At 38.9% G+C, this 21,960-nt stretch overlaps 1 long non-coding RNA gene across 1 annotated transcript; it reads right to left on the reverse strand.

Annotated features, from left to right (window-relative positions):
• Positions 1-7,637: 7,637 nt before the first annotated feature.
• On the reverse strand, positions 7,638-12,563 carry LOC111812034. Its single transcript, XR_002817639.1, has 3 exons — positions 12,459-12,563; positions 11,028-11,177; positions 7,638-7,739 (listed from the first exon to the last, which is right to left on the reverse strand). It is a non-coding gene; the product is annotated as an uncharacterized LOC111812034 (long non-coding RNA).
• Positions 12,564-21,960: the final 9,397 nt, after the last annotated feature.

Here is a 21,960-nt window from a genome sequence, read left to right on the forward strand (position 1 = left end):
TGTTGCTGTCAAAAAAATTGACTGAAAATTGCTTTTTTAAAAATTTATTTCTTTTAATACAGGGTCTTGCTGTGAAGTCTGGACTCATAGTGATCCTCATGTCTCAGCCTCCCTAGTGCTGGAATTACAGGCACACACTACCACGCCTGGTTCTGGGGCTGACACAGCACAACCAGGGTTCCAGGGCCAACATGGCATGCAGTACCAGGGATCGAACTTGGGACCTTATGCTTGCCAGGCAGGTGCTGATGCCGCCAAGCTATCTCTTCAGCCTGAATACTGCTTTTGAAGGCAGTTTTTTCCTTAAGTCATTTGGGGTCTTTTGTGGAAAGCCTTTCATGAGAAACTCCTTGCAGAATTAAGGTTGGATGAAAAAATGATCTTTTGACAATATTGTCTATCTTCCTTTCTGAAAACAAGAAATATGTGGTGGAAAATGTTTCCTTTATGTGATGGTACCAAGAAACATTAAGTTCTATTTGTACATGAATCGTGGGCTTCCATTAATAATTGTAATTATTGGTAAATTGACTTCCTATGTGTTTTTGTTTGTTGGTCGGTTTTGTTTTACAGACAGGGTCTGATTGTGTAGTGCGGATGGGGCTTAAATTCACCATGTAACCAGGCTGGCCTTGAACACATGGCAATTCTCCCGCCTCCGCCCCCCTAGCACTGGGACTACAGGTGTGCACCATCACACCCAACTTCTATATGTTTTTAAAGCTTCACGTTTCAGTTTCCGTATCTCTCTCACCCAGATATCAATTGAAGCCTTTGAGCTTCTCTGGCTTCGCATCCTCTTTTTCTCTCCTGACATCACAAGCTCATTTCCATCACGGGTTGCTGCCAGAAACCCACAGCAATAATCATTTGGGTAAATTGATATTGCTTCAGATTGCTAGAGGATGATAAAGTCGCAAGGAAAGCTCAACTAAATCCACCTCCATTATTGGGAATTTAACTCACCTGGGTGATCAATTCTTTTGTTTATCCCCTCACCTTCTTCCTGTCTCATAAGAAACAGCACAAATTTCTCTTGCTGGCATGTGGTGGCAGCTTGGGGACCATCTCTGGTTATTTCAGCATGCCTTCGGGACTTCTCTTTCCACACTAGGCAGCTTGTCAATGTGCTATAAACACAGCTCGCCCTAAGAGAAACACTGACAAGTAAAATTTCCTCCACTACCTCACACACATTTAGTTTAATAATCTAGTATGAATATCTTTTAAGCTATTCAAAAATTATTTTTAGAAAAATTATCTTCTTCATAAGTTTAATAAACCTTTAAATGGCATAAAAGACATGCTTGACTATAAAAATGAAATGCCTGACATAAGTGAATGTGTACCTGACTAAATGTCTGCAGTCAACAGCATATGAATCTTGTTTTTCCTAACCTTATCCTTTATCTTAATGTCCACAACCAAGAAGAGAAATAAGTTTAATAAAATATTAGATGTTCTGAATACAAAACACATTTCTCCAGTATTTAGCGATTGAGATTGTAATAAACAACTTGATCAAATGACTGCATAGCACTCTACGTGAAACCATACTCACTTTGCTGCTCTGCAGAACTACAGGCAAGACAGAAGCCTCGCCATGATATTGAATGGGATGTGATCCCACCATGGTAGAAAGAGAGTTTTTTTAAAGATGCTGAAAGGGATACCTACCCCAAAACAATATTCCTGAATTATTCATGTGGCCACAATGCAGTTAGAAACCGATCCCCACAGGTTTCCTTTCCCTTGTGTTCCAACCACCTTTCAATGTTTCTTTGGAGAGTTCACCTCAAGTCATTGCTATTCAAAAACCTTTCCTGGAACCCAGTGTGAGTATGCAAAGCCATCAATAATTCATTTTTTCCACTTTGGGTGGTGATGATGTTACTGTATCAGCACAAAAATGATCCAGGTGGATAAAGTGAACAATAAAGGAGCTACCTTAGATGTCCCTGATGCATTTTCTCCCTGTTTGAGTAGCCTTTGGCTCATGTGTCTTTTCAAAGAGGGAAACACGCCTCTGTTATTGAGTGAATAGAGCAGCATAGACGTTTATGCCACCATCTTCAGAAGACAGTAGGACTAAAGAAGAAAATGACTGCTAAGACAGAAATCTTGCTTTCTACCTCATTTTGAAAGTCCTCAGTTGCACTGTGGAAAATCAACAAATGCAACAAATTAAGCTAAAATTGGCATGCACAACACAGGCTCCCTCTGTCCTACCATTTCCAAGTAGTACTGTATGTAAGGATTTTTTTAATCTCCATTTTGCAGATAAAATTGAGGCTAATAGAGGTGAATTTATTTGACTAAGATTGTAGGGCTATTAAGTGTAAAGCCAAGACTCAAATCGAGATCTCTGACTCAAAGTCAAGTTCTTCTGTTGCTCTGTTTCTGACTAGTGGTTGATAAGAGGGAAATTTAACCTCACTTCCAATCATACAAGAACTCAGAGTGCTTCCTGTTGTTGTATAGGATAAGAAGATGGAAAATAACTCACTCAAATCATTAAGGTTTAAGGCTTAACTGGAAAACATGAAAACAGCCTCCATGAAAGATCAGTTTCTATTTGAAAATAAACTATTTACAGTCCATTATCAAGCAGCTCTGGGCTTCTTATCTTCTCAGAAGTGACTGGACTCTAGGAAGCAAGACTCTTTCTAAGGCTAGAAGAAGTGTAAGTCAGGTGTGAGTATGCTTTAGCCAGATAACAATTTAAACAGAGACATACCATCAAAATGTAAATATCAATTATGTCAGGAATTGCTATTCAGCATGATTTGCTATTCTAGAGAGTTAAAGGGCAGGCAAGTTTATAACATTAAGACTGTTAGAGTTGAAAAGAAAAGGGAATACCAATGTGCTGGGCCTTGCAGGATTGACTAATAACTATAGAGCTTTGCTACAATCCAGGAGCTGGCCATGAGACATTGTTAGGAAGGGCTGGCCATATTTATCCTAAGGCTAAGGATAATGATGCTACCAACTACCTACTGGTCATCTCCTAGTCAAGCCTAATCCTAGACACTGAAGATGACCTACGTTAATCCACACAATATTAATAGGAATCACCCCAATTAGCAGTTGTAAAAACTAAAACTCAGAAAGGTTGGTTCCTCCCACTTCCCAGTTGGTAAGTGGCCAGACTGAGGAATTTCAACTGTCAGCCAGGCCTCTTCCTCAGCACACTGCCCCAGCAAGGCAAAGTAAGATTGGGCTGCTCTTCTGTGAAACAACATACAGACCACAAAGTTCAAGGAGAAAGCAAAGCAGTGAGGAGGAGAGAAAGGAGACAAAAATCTCCCTCGCTGCTATTTTTTTACTGCTTCCCTACACACTCAGCCATAAGTCAAGGCCCCTCTCTGTTCTAACCTGCCCCCCACAGTCTTACCATGAGGTAAGAGCAGGTGCCCCTGTTCTGATCCCCACTAAGAGTCATGACTCAAGACAGGTCAGCAAAACTGTGACGTCCAGGGTAACAGCATGGTGGTTTTCCATGGACTACCTTGGCAGTTATTTCTAAGACCTCTGCAATTCAGCTGCTTAAGCCTCGATGCATATGTGGAATGGATTATGTTTCTAATCATAACACTGCCCAAGCTGTCCTCAAATAAGGAACTTGAGAGAGAAACTACCCAAATTAGGAAACCAACGTGGGCACCATGGAATGGGCCTTCCACCTCTCCCACACACTGTTAGCATTTTTCTCCTCTTGCCCCATACTGTCATGAAAGCATCTGGGTGGTAACACACAGACTTTTCCACCAGGAAACCTCTGTTTCTGGAGGACTTGTACTATAATTCCAAGGATCACATTTGTTATTTTTCACTGATGCTTTTGTTATTGAGAATACTCTGTCCCCAAATCATGTCTTCTAGAAAGAGCTCCAGGATTCAGAACCTCTGAAATTAAATGAATGGGTGACATAGGTCACCAGTAGTACCAGTAGTTCTCATTTCAAAATGAATGAGTGTTCCTTGCATGCTCACTCTTTGCCCTCACCTTGGCAATAGCCCAGGCTTTGACTGTGAGATGTGAAAGACCAGAACATGACTCTTCCCAAGGACACCTCATACCCCTGCAGCTTCAATCTTGGGCTCGCGTGTCCTCAGTGTCTGACTTCATGTTCAAACTCTAAGTCCCACCCTAGTTCCCAAGTGACCTTCCAAGTCCAGGGCAACTTTTCAGTGAAAAATCATCCAAGACAATAGTAATAAACATTTTTATTATCTCCTTTCTCATAGAGAAGGTCTAGGAGACAAGAACTATTATTTTAATTTTCGAATTAAGGAAAACAAGACACAGAGGGATTACATAACTCACCAAAGATCCCATAGCTAGCAAATTGCCAGATTTTGTATCGCAATCATTACCTCTGGCTAATATATAAACTCTGTCTCCTCCCATCTCTGCAGGTTTTTAAATTTGTAAGTAATTTCAAAATTATCAAAAATTAGAGACGATATGAACAGTTCAAAGTACACGGACATTCCTTGCTCAGATGTACCTATTTATAATATTTATACTACTTGCTCTACCATTTGTACAATATTCTTTTATATCTATCCACATACAGATACATTTTATGTTATATGACATACAAATTATATTATATAAAATATTTTTCCCTGCATCATATGAAAGTTGAGTACATTGTGCCATTTTTCTTTAAGTAATTTAATGTCTGTTTTCTAAAAAGGTATTCTTTTATATAATTTCAGCACACTGACCTAATTTAGTGGATAACTGACATTATATAATTTAACATTAAAATGCAATTTTAATTTAATCTAAATCCTTATTCCAATATATTGAAATGAACCTAAAATGGCTTTTAGACCATTTGAATTTCTCCAGTAAAAGATTCAGCCTACTTATCCACATGCATAAGATTGAATCTAGATCCATAGATCTCACCATATATGAACTAAAAATCAAAATAGATCAAAGATCTGAGAGAGACACTTAGTAGATAAATGGGTGGAACTAGAGACTGTATTGGAATGTGAAATAGATGAGGCCCACACGTGCAAACATAATATTGTCGGGCTAGTGTGAGAACCTGAAAGAGTAAATAAAAATCTGAAAAGTACAAGAGACACTGTGAAAGGGAAAGAATTTGTTCAATGGGAAGTAAAAACTGGGGTGAGAAAAAGAAGAAAAGAAGGAAAGGGAAAAGATATATTTAGATATATATGCAGGATAATTTAGATAATTGTACTATTGATCTCTGCTAGTCTTTTGAAGGAGCAGTTGATGCTTAAATTTTTTTCTCTTAATTCATGTGTTTTCTTTTTAATGTCTTATAACTTTTGTTGTTGTTGTTTCTAACCAATTTTGCACATTTATGTCTGGTATCCTAAACAACTAATTTGAAGATAACATCATGCAATTCAGCAATCATTGTTGAATTACTATTACTTTGTTTAGTGAAATTTTGTATCATTTGTAATGCCTTTTTTCTTAGTTTGTGTTCTTTAGTAAATAAATATATAAATCTGCTAGAAGACAAAATAGGCAAAAATCTTAAAGAAACGGGCATTGATAAGGGTTTTCTAAACAGAACTCCAGTGACACGGAAAATAGAGCCAAGAATCAACAAGTAAGATATCAAATTAAAATGCATCTGCACAAAAAATTCCCAAAAGAATGAAGAGACAACCTACACAAAAAAAAATTTAGAACTGGTATCTAAAATATATGAAGACAGTAACTCTTTCCTTTTGCATAAGTTCACTTCCTTTCCCCAGTGTCTATTGTACCCTTCAGATTCCATTTTTCTCTTTCAGGTTCTTACACTAAGGAGACAATATAATGCTTGCACATGCGGGTCTGATTTATTTCACCTAAGAGTATGGGCTCTAGGGGCTGGGGAGATAGCTCAGTGGAATAAGCACTTCCCTGGCAAGCTCAAGGGCCTGAGTTCAATCCCTAGTACTGAAAAAAAAAAAAAGAGTATGGGCTCTAGTTGTATCCATTTAATTACAAAAGACTTAAATTTATCCAGTTTTATAGCTGACTAATACTGCATTGTGTAAAAATACCATATTTTCTTTATTCATTCTTTTGTTGAAGAGTATTTGGGTTGTTTCCAGGATTTATTTCTAATTTAAAAAAATTCTCTTTAAAAAAATAAAAACATACTGGGTATGGGGTCTTGCACCTGTAATCCAAGCTCTTGGGAAGCTGTAAACAGGTGGATCACTATGAGTCTGACCTAGTAGTGAGACTCGGAACACCCTGTAGACCCTTCCCTAAAATACAAAAAGAAAAAAAATCAAAGATTAAAAATAAATAAACAAATAAAATAAAATATATGAAGAACTTGAAAAACTATACTCCCCAAAATGAAAGACTCAATGAAAAAATGCAACCAATATAGCTTAAACACTTTGCAGAAGTACACGTTGACAATAAATAGATGAAAAGAAAAAATGTTCAACATCTCTGGCCTTTAGAGAAATGGAAATTAAAACAATACTGAGATGTTGCCTTATACCAGAAAAAAATGATCATCATCAATGCCAAGACAGCAAGGGTGGCGTGAGGGGAGGAAACATTTGTGCATTGTTAATGGGACCACAAACTAAGACAACCGTTAAAGAAATCACTATGGAGACTTCCCCAAAAACTAAAACTAGAAATTCCATCTAGCCCAGCTAGTCTCCTAGATATCTTCCCAAAAGAGTTAATGATATCACATTATAGTGATACATCGATATCTGTGTCTACAGTAGCACAATTTTTTACAGCTAAATCTTGGAAGCAGCTTCTATGTCCATCAAGGATGAACGAATGCAGAACATGTGGTCTATCTGCACAATAAAGAACCACAAATAATGATAAATTTGAATCATTTGTAGGAAAATAGGTACAGCTTGAGACCATAATATTAAGTAAAAATAAATCAGACACACAAGCTTACATAGTGCATGGTTTCTCTTATATGGGAAACCCAAAATATAAACAAAGAGCAAAACAAAAAATAACAGGAAGTAGGGAGATAGGGTTGATCTTTTGCAAAAGGAAGAGGACAAAGAGATGAAGGGGTGGGGAGAGGAAGGAGGGAAAGTGAAGAAAAAAATTAAGATGTGTTTTGAATGTTTAGCAGCAACTCCCTAGGAGGAAAGTAAACATTTTGTATAGGAAGACAAACATGTACCCATAAAAATTAAAAATCTGGAATAAAAGATTGAGCCTGGAATCAGGTACTATATTTATTATGCTTCTCTAGTTTCTTTTATTCCACAGCCCTTCTCTTCTACAACATTGATATTTTATAACATAGTTTCTTGCTCCTTTCTTCTAATAGAAAATACCTAAATTGAGGTGTGTCTAAAGTTTCTATCTCATATTTTGCATACGCATTTCTAGCCAGAATATCCCACAAATGATATTGTGCTCTGTTCATGGTATCACATTTGGGATGTATATAGTATATATTTTCTTTTCACTGGTCACCTTACTTTGTTTACCTACTCAAGTTTTCATCTGATTTCTATATTGTTTACATATAATTTACTTGAAACTATTAAGTAGTATTTGGGGGTGTAGTTTATGAATGCAAAAATATCATGATCTTCATCAAAATTTCCCACTTTAAGCCTGGCATGGTGGCACATACCTGTAACCCCAGCACTTAGGAGGCTGAGGCAGCAGGATCACCATGAGCTCAAGGCCAGGCTCAGCTACATAGAGATCGCAAAGTCAGGCTGAACTGAATAGCAAAACCCTTTCAAAAAAAAAAAAAATCCCCCGTTAAAGCCCATTGATCATGATTTTTGCCCAAACCCAATTCTGAGTAAGAAGGGTAGATTTAACATGACAGAAATAATGGTCTTCTTGGGGGCCAGGGAGATAGCTCAGTAGAATAAGCGCTTGTCTGGCAAGCACAAAGGCCTGAGTTCAATCCCCAGTTCCATAAAAGAAAGAAGAAAGAAAGAAGAAGAAAGAAAGAGAGAAAGAAAGAAAGAAAGAAAGAAAGAAAGAAAGAAAGAAAGAAAGAAAGAAAGAAAGAAAAGCAATAATGTTCTTCTCACCCAATGACCCCTTCCCAACAACTAATCACCATTTGGCCTTCCACAATAAAAGCCTCTCTTTCATTTTATTTATATATTTGGGTTATCTACTTACAAGACAAATTACTACAGAGTCACAGATTACTGTTTTTCTACCAGTGGGTGATAGTCACACCATCTTTACTTATATTGACATGTTTGGCAAGGAGCCATTTCATTTTAGCTATTATTCTTACAACACAGCCTCATAATTTTTTAACATATCCTTATTTTCTGGCATAATATGGTGTTCCAGGATCTTCTAGAACTTTCTCTGCACTAGCCCTAAATTTAGCTTTTTCTCTGAGGAGACCTTCTTTTAGTAAAAAATGGCATCAGAGGCCAAGATCTCTGAACAGTAAGTATACTAATTACTACTTTTGTGCTTTTGTATTAGGTCCTTCCAGAAGACAGAAGTAGAGAAAATATATATCTTGAGTTTCTCCTAGAATTTAGTTTATGACTACCATTTCAATTATTTTGAGGTTATTTCCATAGAATACATCAAATCCTGAGATAGCAATGAGTCTACCCATCTGAGCCATAGTTCTGCGCTAAGAAGTTGTTGAAGAAAAGCATAGGCATGAAGGCAAAGTCGCTTTCAAGTGGGAATGAAAAAATAGCCATAACAAAGAAGGACTGGGGCCCTCAAATGTTCGATGCTAGGACATGGCTGAAGATGCAGTCCCTAGTGATGGATACAGAGTGGCTCAGTGACCCTACTCCTCGGTATTCTAGATCTCCTTAGGAAGAAGAAAAGTAACTATGTTCAGGAGCGGGCAGATGTTGATATTATGGTGACTAGCAGCTAACCCATGTAAACCTAGCAACAAAAAGGAAGCTACATGCAATGAACCAGCTTCAGAGGTGAGGATCTGTGTCCATGGACCACTCCTGGGTGCAACATGAGCCCTCACAATAGCCATGCTTCCTGGAACTCACTGGCTGAAGATTTTAGGCCATATAACAGTTGCACTGAGGCAGCAGTCCATGATGACTTTACAATTAGGCAGATCTGATGACTTTATAATTAGGCAGATAACCTAAAACTACCTAGATATGTGGTCTTGTTTCATAATAATCTTTCTGAGCCAGGTTCTTCATTTAGTGCACGAAGATTGCTATGAGCATTTGACATGCTAAATGTAAAAGGCATGCATAGCATGTAGTTTGATCTTAGATAAATGTAGTTTATCATGAGTAGTATAAGGTGAGGTAACACGTAAAGTATGTCAAGTTCTTAGGGCTGTCACTAAGCAAAGTAGTGAGAGGAGCTTTATGGGCTCGAGGTCTGATATAGGAACGAACTGAGCTAGTCCAAATGCACAGCCATTCTTGTTAGATCATTTCTCAGCGTACTTTGGCTAACTGCTTAACAAGACTTTTTCCTATATGCATCAGCCAAAATTTTACAGCAATGTGATGGTTTGGATTCATGTCCTTTGTTATTGAATTTTTAGCTGCTTTCATAACTGAAAACATACCAGTTCTCAGTCTGTAGTTATTCTGAGAACACCTGCAATATTGTGTTTTCTTTGGAGCTTAAATTACCAGATATGGAGCAGTCAAGGGCTGAAACTAAAAACAAATATATCCTTGCCAAGGTATTCCTTGATTGGTCCTGCTCTCCTCATGGGCAGCATTTCTCCCTCTAAGAGTCTGTATTCCTCCCATTTTTTTCAGCCCAAGATTACGGGTCCACACAACACCCAGCATGACAGGCTTCCCTACTATCTGAGGATGACTGACAGGTAAAATATGGCTTTTGTTCTTTTCGTATCCAGGCACTCAGATACCTGAGCTGTTGATGGATGGTGCTCTGGTAGATTAATACTGAAGCATATATCTCCTAGCAGTGCTACACAGGAGGGGAATGTCCTGAGCTAGTGTCTCAAAAATCTCTCTATTCTATAAGAAGTCATTGCTCCAATCCAGGTGCTTTCGTGGGCTAGACAGCACAAGTTCATCTGTCACCCAGGTGTTAAGGGTCGGGAATGAGACTGTGAACACTGGAGAGAAAACCTTGCCTACAAACACTGGCATCCAGTAATTTTTACCAGTACTGTAGTGGCCAAAATTCATGAACCAATCTGTTGGTGATTCCTCCCCTAACCCAATGCTTATTCCTTGCAAACTTTGACATGAAGAAGGCATACCAGGAAGCAGAAACAACGTTCCTACTCAGCTCTGTCACCAAAACTCTGTGAGCTACAGCCCAGACTGCCTCTGCAGATGGGTCTCTTGGGCTTGGGGAACCTGACACTTACACAATTTGTGATCCTTTTGAAGAAAAATAATACCATATTATACACATAGGAGTAGGTCAATAATGCATATTTGCTCAAAAAAAAAGAAAAGAAGGTAAAATAATACAAATTTTAATAGCTAACAAGTACTAGAAATATCAAAACCCCAGAAAAGCAACATTAGATGTATTTGGATTTTTATTAAAAGCCTAACAATGGCAGTAATTGTCTGAAAGACCTCTAAAAATGTTTATATTCTGAATTTTGGCTACATTGTCTTTGGTTCTTCCTTCTTTTGAAATAACTTTACTATTACAGAGAAACTACAAACATAATTCAGATTTTTTTTCTAAGATGGTTGAACTAAATTTACTTTTTCTAATAATGATTTAGGAAATTTTTTCCTATCTTACAACTTGTTATTGGCAACGTGGTACACATTTTCAGTACTGTTGCCAAATCTAAAGAATCTTCTATTAGGTGTCATTCGTTTATAAGCCATGAAGTTGGTATTTCATTGGAGTTAATCTGATACAGTCTTTACACTGATGATGCCCATTAGCCATAACCTTCAGCAGCCATCTATCCTTGTCACCAGGCACCCGGCTACTCTGATCTCATAGACATGGAACTTCTTACCCCTTCTTTACAGATGGCTCTGCCAATGTTGGTCCTTGTCTTGGAGCTTCACAGGCTCCCTCCTCCCACACACCTTACCTTTGGGACATCCCAGCTTGTGCCCACAGGCCTGGAAGAGAATCCCTCTGTGATGTTGTAGTTCCGTGCATTTGACTGCCTTCCCCACTAGACTCAGAGTCCCTGGAGGGAAAACAATGGATCTTTCCATCTGCTTAGCATAAGGCCTCACTAAAAAAGAGATGAAATACAGTAGAAAATACCTCAATAAGGGTGTCACACAAAATGGAAACTACTTCACAACACAGATGCAAGGTAGCACCATGATTCTCTGCCTTTATACAGCAATCTTCGTTCTGTTTTGATTTCAGAATTATTGACTGGTGATTAAAACAGTATTGCTCATTTATTGGAGCATCTTCTTCCTTGGGGTCAGGCACTGCATGATGAAGGAGGCTTGCTCTCAGGCCGTGAGTCAGCTTTGATTCCCCTGGCCACCGTGCCTCCTGCATCTAGGAGGGTGGTGGAGCTCCAGGCCCCTCCACATGATTGCTCCTACAGAGCTCTTCCTTGGCTTTCAAGGTCACATGGGGTCATGGGTAGGGATCACCCCCTAAATCATCTAGGTTCCCATCCCCCTCCTGAACTGCCATCTACTCTAGGAGGTACAGATGTGGCCCCAGGCAGATCTATACCAACTGAGGACCCCTTCTGCTTCAATTCATTCATGACTTCAAAATCTTCCCCAACCCATGACTAAATAAAGATGTCAACAAATTTGTGTGTCCTCACCAGTCTCAGAGAAAGAAATAAAGTTTAAAAAATAAAAAAGGAAGGAAATGTCACCAAGATGTGAGGAGCTAGTCTCCTTTTAGAAGGGGGTTTCTGAGCAAAAAAAAAAAAAAAAAAAAGGTCAATATTAGCACACACAGGGTAAACAAGATAGTTCAGGGGACTAAAGCACCTGCTTAGGCAGACTCAGGGATGGGGGTTAGATCCCTGGCCCGCTGTGCTGGCCCTAACCCCGGGATGCACTGTCCAACCTGTGTAGAGAGACCCTGTAGACCCTGTACTAAATACCTTTGAAAAAGTAAAAATAAAATATGAGCAGACACAGTAGCAAAGTTTTACACTTATTAAAGATAGGAAAAGAAGCAGGCTCTGCAGAGAAAATTTGAGACAAGAATATGCAGAAAAAGAATTGCATCCCCCAGGAGGATGGACTACTGTGAGAGAACACAGCAGCAGAGAGGTCAAGTTTTAGTATTGCCCACTACTCAGGCTGACCTACGCCTGATCTACGCCATCCTATCAAAACATGCTCCCGACCTCCTAGGAAGAACTGAAGGCAGAACTCTGATTGGGCTTGCATGCAGCACTTTGAGAACTATTCTGAGCAAGTGTCCTAGGACTTTGTAATTGATCGGTCATTCCTACTTCCCCAGCTGCTCTGACACACCCTATTCTCCTGCCTCAGAAAGAAGAAAAGAAATATCAAAAAACAAAGCTTACCATTAGCTTAACAACTTTAGTTGGCTTTATTTTCACTTCCAATATTGCGCAACATTTAATACCATAAAATTATAAGCCTTCCATGAGCCAAGAAGAGGAGGGTTGGTACTCTGAAAAGCAAAGAATGGAAAACAGAAGAAACAAACAAACACAAAAAAAATCAGGCTCGGCCACTTTAAAGTTAGCAAGATAGTTCAGTAGTCTAAATTGCCTATTAGGCAAGCTTAGGCAAGTGCAGGGACTGCGGTTCAATCCCTGGCACCACATGCCACGTCAGACCCGCCCCCAGGGTGGGCTGAGCTGGCCACAAAAATAAATAAATAAAGTAAGTAAGTAAGTAAGTTACTTTCTTTGTGAGGCAGTAAAAGGGAGCAGAACAATAGAAAACTAACTCATTGGTTAGCATCCAGTAAGCACTTTTGTGTAAGGGTCAAGATAGAGAAAATTTCATTATCATACCAATTGAAATGGGTCTGTTGAAGATATTTAACCTGTAGTCCTGACTTACTCACAGTCCTTTTCTCTATCCCTGAGTTTTCCTCTAGGAAAGTAAAATAAGTACCTTAGTTTTACTTTCATGGTGTGGGATTTTAGCACTGATGCCTCTGTTTGGAGTTTTTAGCCCAATCTGCTAGGGCCTGGGGCAGAGCCTTTGCTCAAAACAATGCATCTCTAGGATTTTTTATTTACTAAAGGAAGAGAAGGAGGAAAGAAAAAAAGAAGGGATAGAAGGGAAGAAAAGAAAGAAGAAAGGAAAGAAATAAGAGACTTACGCAAAACTGTCCCAGAACACAAGATGCAGAAGTCCAGTTGCCCTTCCTCTGTGGATGAAAGATGCAATTACTTCATCTAGCTTGTAATAAGTCTGCTCAAGCAAGAAAATAATCACAATAATAAGATAAGTCACATGTTAATCTCTACATTAACTTATTAATGCATTAGCCTGTCAGAAATGTTTATTGAATGAATCATTCAGTGAATGAGTTCTCGTGGTTGGCTCATTACCATAATCTAGTTTTTAAAAACTACATTAATATCATTCAGGAGGAAGACTGCCCCTCTCCTCACACCTCCATAATTGTGCAGGAAAAAAACAGTGATTAGAAACCATTCCCTTGTGGCCCTGAAAAAGTAGAGCAGACTTGTTTGTTTCTCATACAATGATAGAAGTCCTTCTTCTGCTTCAGAAAAAGGTATCTGTGCTTACTTTGTACTGTATTTTACAGAAAATGGTTCAGGCATGTAGCTCTTACTGGCTAGCTTATTACAAAGGTTAAATAAATAAAGCCATTTTCCCTTGTAAGAACTCCTTTAGCAGAGGAGTTATAATTCCTTAATGTCCCTGATCAAAAGACCTAGCAGATTTCCAGAGCAAAGGGCACCCTTGATCAAAGGTATTCTTCTCAGGGAACGTGATGTTTAGCATCTGGGGAGAAATGGAAACTTTGCTCTCTCACATCATCTGATCCCTAACTGAGGTAGCAGAGCAAAATGGCTTACCAAGCTCTTTTCTAGTGAGCAGGACTCATTTGAATTCATTTCCCTCCACCCTCTCTTTTTTTTATTCCCTTTTTTTATAACCAGCAGCAAATTACCAGTATTGATAAACCATTAGAAAATAAAATAAGAGACAATTTTATTGACAGCTAAGTGAAGTAATGCCTGGGTTGTGTTGGTTTTCAGCAATTGAGCTTTTTGTATTCATTAAAACTCTGCAAGCAGCATGTGTTAAATTTTTGATATATGCAGCACACACTGAAATCTTTATCTACATTAACTGAGACACCAATTTGCACCCCTGTTGCACCCTAATAGGCTGATTTATTGTGGTTTCCCAAGGCCTATTAATGAAAGAGCTTGGAGTTTTTTAGTGGCCTAAATCAATTTCATTTTTTTGGATGTGGCAGAACTTGTCAAGGTCCATGTCTCTCATTTCCCCTTCTGTCAATGTGGATGGATCGTGTGAGTGCCCGTGTTGTCTGCAACAGCCGGAGGCCTGACAGATTGGCACTGAGGCTGGGGAGCACTCGGACATCTGCACAAACTCAGTGGGGGAATGACAAAGAAATGCGGTGGGATGCCCAACTGTCTTCAAAAGGAGAAATGCCTGCAAATTCTTTACACAAGTAAATAAATGCAAATATATAAAAAAAAAAAACAAGAACACCACATAAACAGATGAGAAGCATCCATCTAGAATGGTAAGAATCACTCTCTATGATTATTAGCAAAATTTTGAACTTCCTCCTTTATTTGTTTATTTATTTATTTATTATTTTTAAAGAATACAAAATAGTGCTAGAGAAAAGCATTAGAAATGATACAAGATTTCACAGCACAAAGTAATAGGAATTCAACAATGGTTGCTATATTACATGATGTTATCTTCAAATTAGCTCTTCAGGTTAACAGATATGAATATGTAAGATTTGTTTAAAGAAAAAGAACAAAACAAAATGATGACAAAGAAGTTACAAGAAATTCGAAAGACGAAAAAAGAGTAAAAAAAAAATTCAGCCTTAACTGCTCCTTTCAAAAGACCAGCAGAAGTTGACAATATAATTATCCAAACTATTCTGCACATAAAGCTAAATATATTTTTCCTTTCTTTCATTTGTCCAAACTTCCTCCTTTAAGTTACTTTTCCTCTCCTCTATTTCAATTTCAGTATCTAGAATGGGAACGAAGTACTTGGTTTTGTTCCCTGGGTCATCCATAGCACCTGAAAGAGCTTCTGAATCAATAAATATCACCGGTGGATAAGCTTTCCTGTGATCAGGAAAAAGGAATAATCCATTGGACAATTACTTTTGTAATGATATTTGTGCCCAGGATGGTCATGGGGCCTTCCAGAAACTAATGAAACTTTGAGCTTCCTCTCTCTTCTCCTCTCCCCTCCTCCCTCCACAGCCTCATTTTTTATATTAGTGTTTTCAAAAACTAAATTTTCCCTATAATTTCAGATTTTCTTGACCTTAGGCTTAAACACCTTGCTGTCCACACAGTGTGGAGACCTCAGGCTGTGATGAGGAGCAGGAGACGTGCAGAGCATGACAGGGAAGAAACTGATCCAGCTGGACAGGACGATCTCCGCTTGCTGTTCCTTGAAGCATTCTAGCTCAGTCAGTCAAGCAAACCATCCAAGAATTAATTTAATATACTAATCACTGTTCACAGCCCAGAAAATATGAAAGAGATAATGAGAAAATTTGTCAAAAGCTACATAAGATTTTCCTTCTTTCTCTTCCAAATGTGTGAGTTGATTTTTCCCCTAGGGTGGCTGAGTGAGGGAGCTTTCCTCTGGTTTTGCTTCCTCCTGACGGAGCAAGTTGAAAATACTCCCCGGAAAGCAACAGAAACAGAACTAAGTCATTTTTCAAAAACACAGCACACTCCCAAGAATCTGAGGAGTCATGGAGGAAGGGGCTTCTCTGGCTTCTATGAGATGAGTATGACTCTTCTAGATTTAATGAATTGATGGCTGTGTAGATCACTTTTGTCTTAAAGACGCTTCTAAGACTCTTCATCAATTGGCCAGATGCAATCAGGTCAACTTTCCACATAATAAGAATTATGTTTATATTTTCAGACTGTAGTTTGAGCATCAGCAGTCTGAAAGCCTGTCTAGCACTCTCCACTGCTCTCTTGGATGGTGATTGCCTTGTTCCATCTTGCACCAGGAAAATATGACCTAGAGTCAAATTTTTCACTGTTCATATTATTACAGAACAATGTGTCATAAAATGCTGATGCTTAGGAAGACTTCTGGCAAGAAATATGCTGACCCAAAATTTAGGAGAAAATGTAGTCGAAAAAATGTACACATACTTTCAGGCACTCCAGTATGTCTTTTAAAACAACAGGGAAGTTTCCATATTGTGGCAAATGCTTTTGTAAATGTTAGCATTGCCACTAATTGACTGGATAACCCTAGGCTACTTGCCTAATTACTTTGGTCTTTTGTTTCTCTACCTTTAAAACAGGTAGTAGAAGGATTAATCAGGATTATATTTGTAAGACACTTAGTGGACAGCCCAGAAGCACAAAATGTGTACTCAGCAAGCAGAAGAGACTGTTTTGAACCCTTCCACAGACCAAGGAAAAACTGTGTAGGAAAAGCAGAGACCACAAACAGGTCAATGGACTAAGAAGGCACTGGTGAAGTTTCCAGGCTTTGAAACTCTTGGCCAAAAAACATAGAGGTTTGAATTTTAGGACAGCTTCTTTTGGGGATGCTGCAGGAATTGGCAAATGTGGTTCCTACTAAGAAGTAAGCTGAAATGGAAGATGGCAATCCAACATTTTGACAGGCCAGGCCAAGCAGTTGGAGAAATTGAAACACTAAAAATGGAATCCAGGATTCACTTGGTTAGCAATGATAAATTTTAAGTAAGTTACTTTAGAAGGAAAGACAAGTACTATGGAGGCCAACGAAGCTATCACTGTGTTCTCAGAAGGCAAAAACTGCAGCAAACACTTAAAGTGAACGAGAATACATCCATTTCCCAGCAAAAGAAACACCATGGGCACAGTGCCAGAAACTATTCTTGGACCAAAAATTTTTTTTTCATATGATGTTAAATTTAACCAACTGGAATTCTTTTTGTAAAAATAGCCTTCTTGTCAACCTTTTCAAATAAAGAATTTGCATTTGATAGCAAACGTGCACTCTCTCACAGGGATGGAACTCCCTGCCTGGAGCTTTGTTGCCCCTGAGGAGCAAGGGCACACTGTCACATCCTTCACTCTGAGAGACTGGGGTGGTCATCGACAGAGAAGAGCAGGAAAGGTTTCTTCCATCAAGGGAGATTGCGTGGTGAATCTTCTCTGAAGGTGGGCACTAACCTTGTCTACCAGCAAAAAACAGAGAAAAGGTTCCACTGTGGAATAAAATGCCTGGTATAATTAAGACTATTGTTAAGAAAGAACTTAGTAATCAAAGAATAAAGGAGTCAGTAGCAAGTGTAAGCAATGAAACAACATGCCATGGGCAGTTTCTCAAATTCCTGCTTACTCTATGACATTACAATGCACTAATCAAAGAGCATCCTGGTCCTATAATAGTCTGAGAGAGTAAAGGGACCATTGAAGGACAAAAGAACCCCAATAACTCATTTCCAAGACAACAGCTAATTCTGTGGCTAAGAGTATCAGCAGGTTAATTAAGTAGTCTGCTGGCAATGAGGCCAGTGCATTTTCATTTGCAGAAGATACTGCTCATTAACCCATGAGCATAACTAATAGTTGCAGAACAGTAGCATGCTTTTTCAGCAGGGAGAATGCTCAAGACAACTTCCTAACTCAGAGACACTCGTGCTTGCTCCGCTTACCACGACTCTTACACTAAAGAGAAAGGAGCTCTGCTATCATCTGTATCTCTTGCCTACCTATGAATTAAACAGAAGGAACTCAGATTCACATGCTTCATGGATCCTACCATACTCTGTCCTTTTCTTTTAATGAACTGAAAAGAAAGCTATTGACCATAAAATATTCATAAACTGTATGTTATTGTGAATACTTTGATTGCAAGAAAAATGTCCCAATTTCAACCAGGAAGATTTATTTGTCATTTCCTCAAATGTAAGGCACTAATTGTAATATAACACTCTAGTTTATGAATCACTAAACAAAGAAGAGCAAAAAATCCACTGTCAAATAACTCATAATGTTCTCTAATGACTTAAGAGATTTTATACCTACTGAGAGTTGTAAAACTTATTCAGATGTCCATTTTATCATACATAAGATACATATTATAAAAATTATATATCATAGACATATTTATATCTATAACCACCAATTGAGTATATTGTTCCATATTCATAAAACATCTTCACACTGAAATCTGAATCTCCCGAATTACTTTTTAATGCAGAGTCATAATATCAGCTTTTTCTATTCAATATTACTCCCTCTGGTATCAAAATATTGGTGCCATTTTCTGATGGGGTAGTAGTAGGATTTGAAATCAGCACCTTCACACTGAGCTACCTCCCCAGCCATTTTTTATTTTTCATTTGGAGGCAGGTTTCCCTAGTCACTATATAGCCAATAGAAGACTAGAATATATGATGTCTCAGCTTCAGCTTCCCAGAGTCCTCAGTTACAGGCATGAGCTACCAACACCACATAGTAACATCTTTTAAAAAGAATGCCTTACCACTGCTTCTTGAATTTTCTTCCAAGCAGACAATCCTTCTGCAACTTTGGATCATAGTGCTTTCTTTATCTTTTCAGAAGATGTCAAGAGAAGGTTCTAGAATTGAAAACAGGACCCCTACTGTAATATTCTTCCATAGCTTCTTGACTGAACTACCATGGGGCTGCAGCCATGTCACAGGGAATTCCAATCAAACTGACACATGTGCAGGGAATGGCAATGGTATCAGGACTGCCCCTGGCCAATAGTGGGTGAGTCCTTGGAAGATGTGGTCATGACAAAATATATTCTGATTTCAGAGATGTTGAACTAAAAAAGTGCAATATAGAGTCAACAAAATGCCTTATATTACTTAACAAGAACTTTGAAGATACTGCGGCTGTGGGGCAAGTTAATTTGGCCCCTCAGTGTTAGTGAGAACCCAGATTCTGCTCAACCATCCTCTGCATGGAATCCTGTGCATGGGCCTGCATGGCTTTAGGACCCCAAGAGTCATAGGCAAGCATAGCATCCAAGGGTATTAGAGGGAACATTTGCTCCCAACTACCTTTGTCAATCCCCCAGAAAATTTATTTTGAGAATACTCCAGGAACTCTTGAAGAAGAGAAAAAAGTATGTCATTGCTCGGCTCTAGTCCACTGTCACTTTGCAAGAACTGGGAATCAATATTAACAGATCTTGCAGCTTATCCAAAAAATATTACAAAGCTGGAGTGTTGTGTGAAATGCCCTGATTTTTAAAATAAGTCTCCAAACAATAGGTTTCTGTACTGTTCCATGCTGCTTTGTACAACTTGGAAACTAATCGAGCTTAGGTCCCAAAGTTTTCTACACTTGCCTAGGTCTGGTGGTGGGGCAGGGGTTACTAAAAAAAAAAAAAAAAAAGACAAGGTACAGTCAAAAGAGGCATAAATGGCCTCCAGGCAGGCAGAACAAGACCTGTGCTGACAAGCCCAAGCCTTCGCCAATCCGTGCACTGAAAGTCCCTTGACACTCCAATCAGAAGTTCAAACTTCACAACAAGTCTTTGCTGGAATCACAAGAGCCATGAGGAGTCCCTCTAACAGATGGCTCAGATACAAGTCGTGGCACCTGACCTCCTTCAGCCTGCTGGCCATGCTCCTGTCCACCCCTTCACCTCCATGGTGCCCGCTCACCAATAGCACCTCAGTGGATGGTGTACCTGTCCAGCCCTTCTCTGGCCTCCATCCTCACCTCTTTTTTCTTCTGGCTCTGGTCCTCTTTCATTTGGACTTTTACCTACCTCTAGGTTATTTGGACCAACAGCAGTGAACATGGCCCCTTGCTGGCTTTACCGTCCCAGCAAGTACTTTTCCCATTGTACCTTACGTTCAATACTTGTCGATTTTCTTCAGATGTTAGTCTGGCTCCACTTTAGTCTGCATTTCCACCACATCTGGAAAAAAAATGATAAGATCTACAATTCAAATCAAGCAACTGTTAAAAAAAAAATCAAGCAACTGTGCATTAGGAACTAAATAGCCAAGGTTCTCAAATAAATGTGAGTGGCACAAGGAGAAATGCCTTCTACAACATGATTTTTCCCTCCTTTCTGCTTCCATTCTTTCCCTTCTGACTCTTCTTTGTTCCTTTCTTTCTTCATCTCCCTCCTCAAGTAAATTTGCAGTTTTTTAAATATGGAAAGTATAACAAGAAGACAAATAAGACAGAATGAAAATCCAAGTCATGTTTCTATCTCATAAAAACATTATTTAGAATATTTTAAGGTACCGTCTTTCTGACTTTTTTCTCTTTACAGTTTTAATTATTGATTGATTTTAAGCTTTGGTAACATTGTTTATTTTTGTATTATTTAAATCATCAAATGCTTTTCTAATATAATTTTAAAATTTAAATTTTCTCTTCAATATATATCCATAAAATGTTAGCAATGATAATTATACACAGCAGGAATGTATCAGAAATGTTATCATTATTTTAATACTCTCACCATTCTTGTAGCGCAGTAGCCAGTCCATTAAAAGTTACTGAACTTTTCAAAATAGAGAAATCCAGATACAATTAAATGCCATGCTCCCCAACTTGGAACACTCATTAGCTTTGTTTAACCCAATTTAGCCCTTACCTGCTCGGGCTCGAGTAGGCCCCTGTCTTAGCCACTCTTCCATTCTTGAGACAAAATACTGGATGCCCACAGCCTCGAGGGGAAGCGCTTTATTTTGGCTCAGGCTGTAGTTCATGTCCAGCTCACTCCAAAGCAGAAATGCTGTGCTAAAAAGGGGCATGACGGAGGGAAAAGTGCTCAGTTCACGTTGGCCAGAACGCAGAGCAAGGAGATAGCTCAGTGGACTAAGTGCCTGCTTTGACAAGTGTAGGGACCAGAGTTCAATCCCTGGTCCCACATGCCATGTTGGCCCTCCCCCCGGGGCGTGCTGAGCCAGTGATGGGGTACCGGGGATGGTGGTGCACACCTATAATCCCAGCACCTGGGAGGCTGAAAACAGGAAGATCACTATGAGTCCCAGATGCTTAGTGAGACCCTGTACAAATACATTAAATGAAATAATAATAATAATAATAATAATAATAATAATAATAATAATAGAATATTGATTGGGAGCATTTACAGAAATGCTGGGAGTTTAGCTCCTTTACAAAACTAGGACTTGGAGTGTAATAGGGATTTAAAACATATTTGCCATTGCAGTTCTCATTGTCACTATTACTCCTGAAAATAAAAGCTCTTTACTTTTAAGTGTCTTTAGGAATCTGTGCTCTTATTTCTGAATTACCCGGGCTTTCTCTTACTGCATGGTAAAAGAGAAAAATGTTTGAATCTGTGTTTCCACTGGATTAACCCATGCTTTCACGGAATGAAAATAAATTTTAAATTTGAAGTATTTTTCTTTCAATATTCAAACCTCCCAAAGCAGAAGGGAAAAAATATATTTTTTCAAAGAAGAAACATCCCTTCAATGCACACACTCCTCACACAAGATGTCATCATACCCTGGTGTTTACATGTTCCTTCTTATTTTGAAATAGATACTGAAAGTAAGTTGTTCTAGCCCGTTTTCTATGGTTTGTATCTGAATGTCTCTCCAAAGCTTCATGCCTTCATGAGGGGCAGACTTTTGGAGGTGGCTGAATCTGGAGTTTGTGTTGGGTCATTGTCTAGTGCTGGGATTGGCAGTGTGCTGCCCCCTCCCTAGGTCAGGCAGCCTGCATACTATATAAGGGAAGGAAAGAAGCTTAATCCTCTCTTTCCCACTTTTTCCCTGGTTTCCTTTGCTGCCATCCATAGCCATAAACAATTGCCCCTCTGCCATGTGCCACCCTGCCTTGGAACCTGCTGATT

Source organism: Octodon degus, unplaced genomic scaffold, assembly GCF_000260255.1.
Source record: "Octodon degus isolate 3935 unplaced genomic scaffold, OctDeg1.0 scaffold00110, whole genome shotgun sequence".
NCBI lineage: Eukaryota > Metazoa > Chordata > Mammalia > Rodentia > Octodontidae > Octodon > Octodon degus.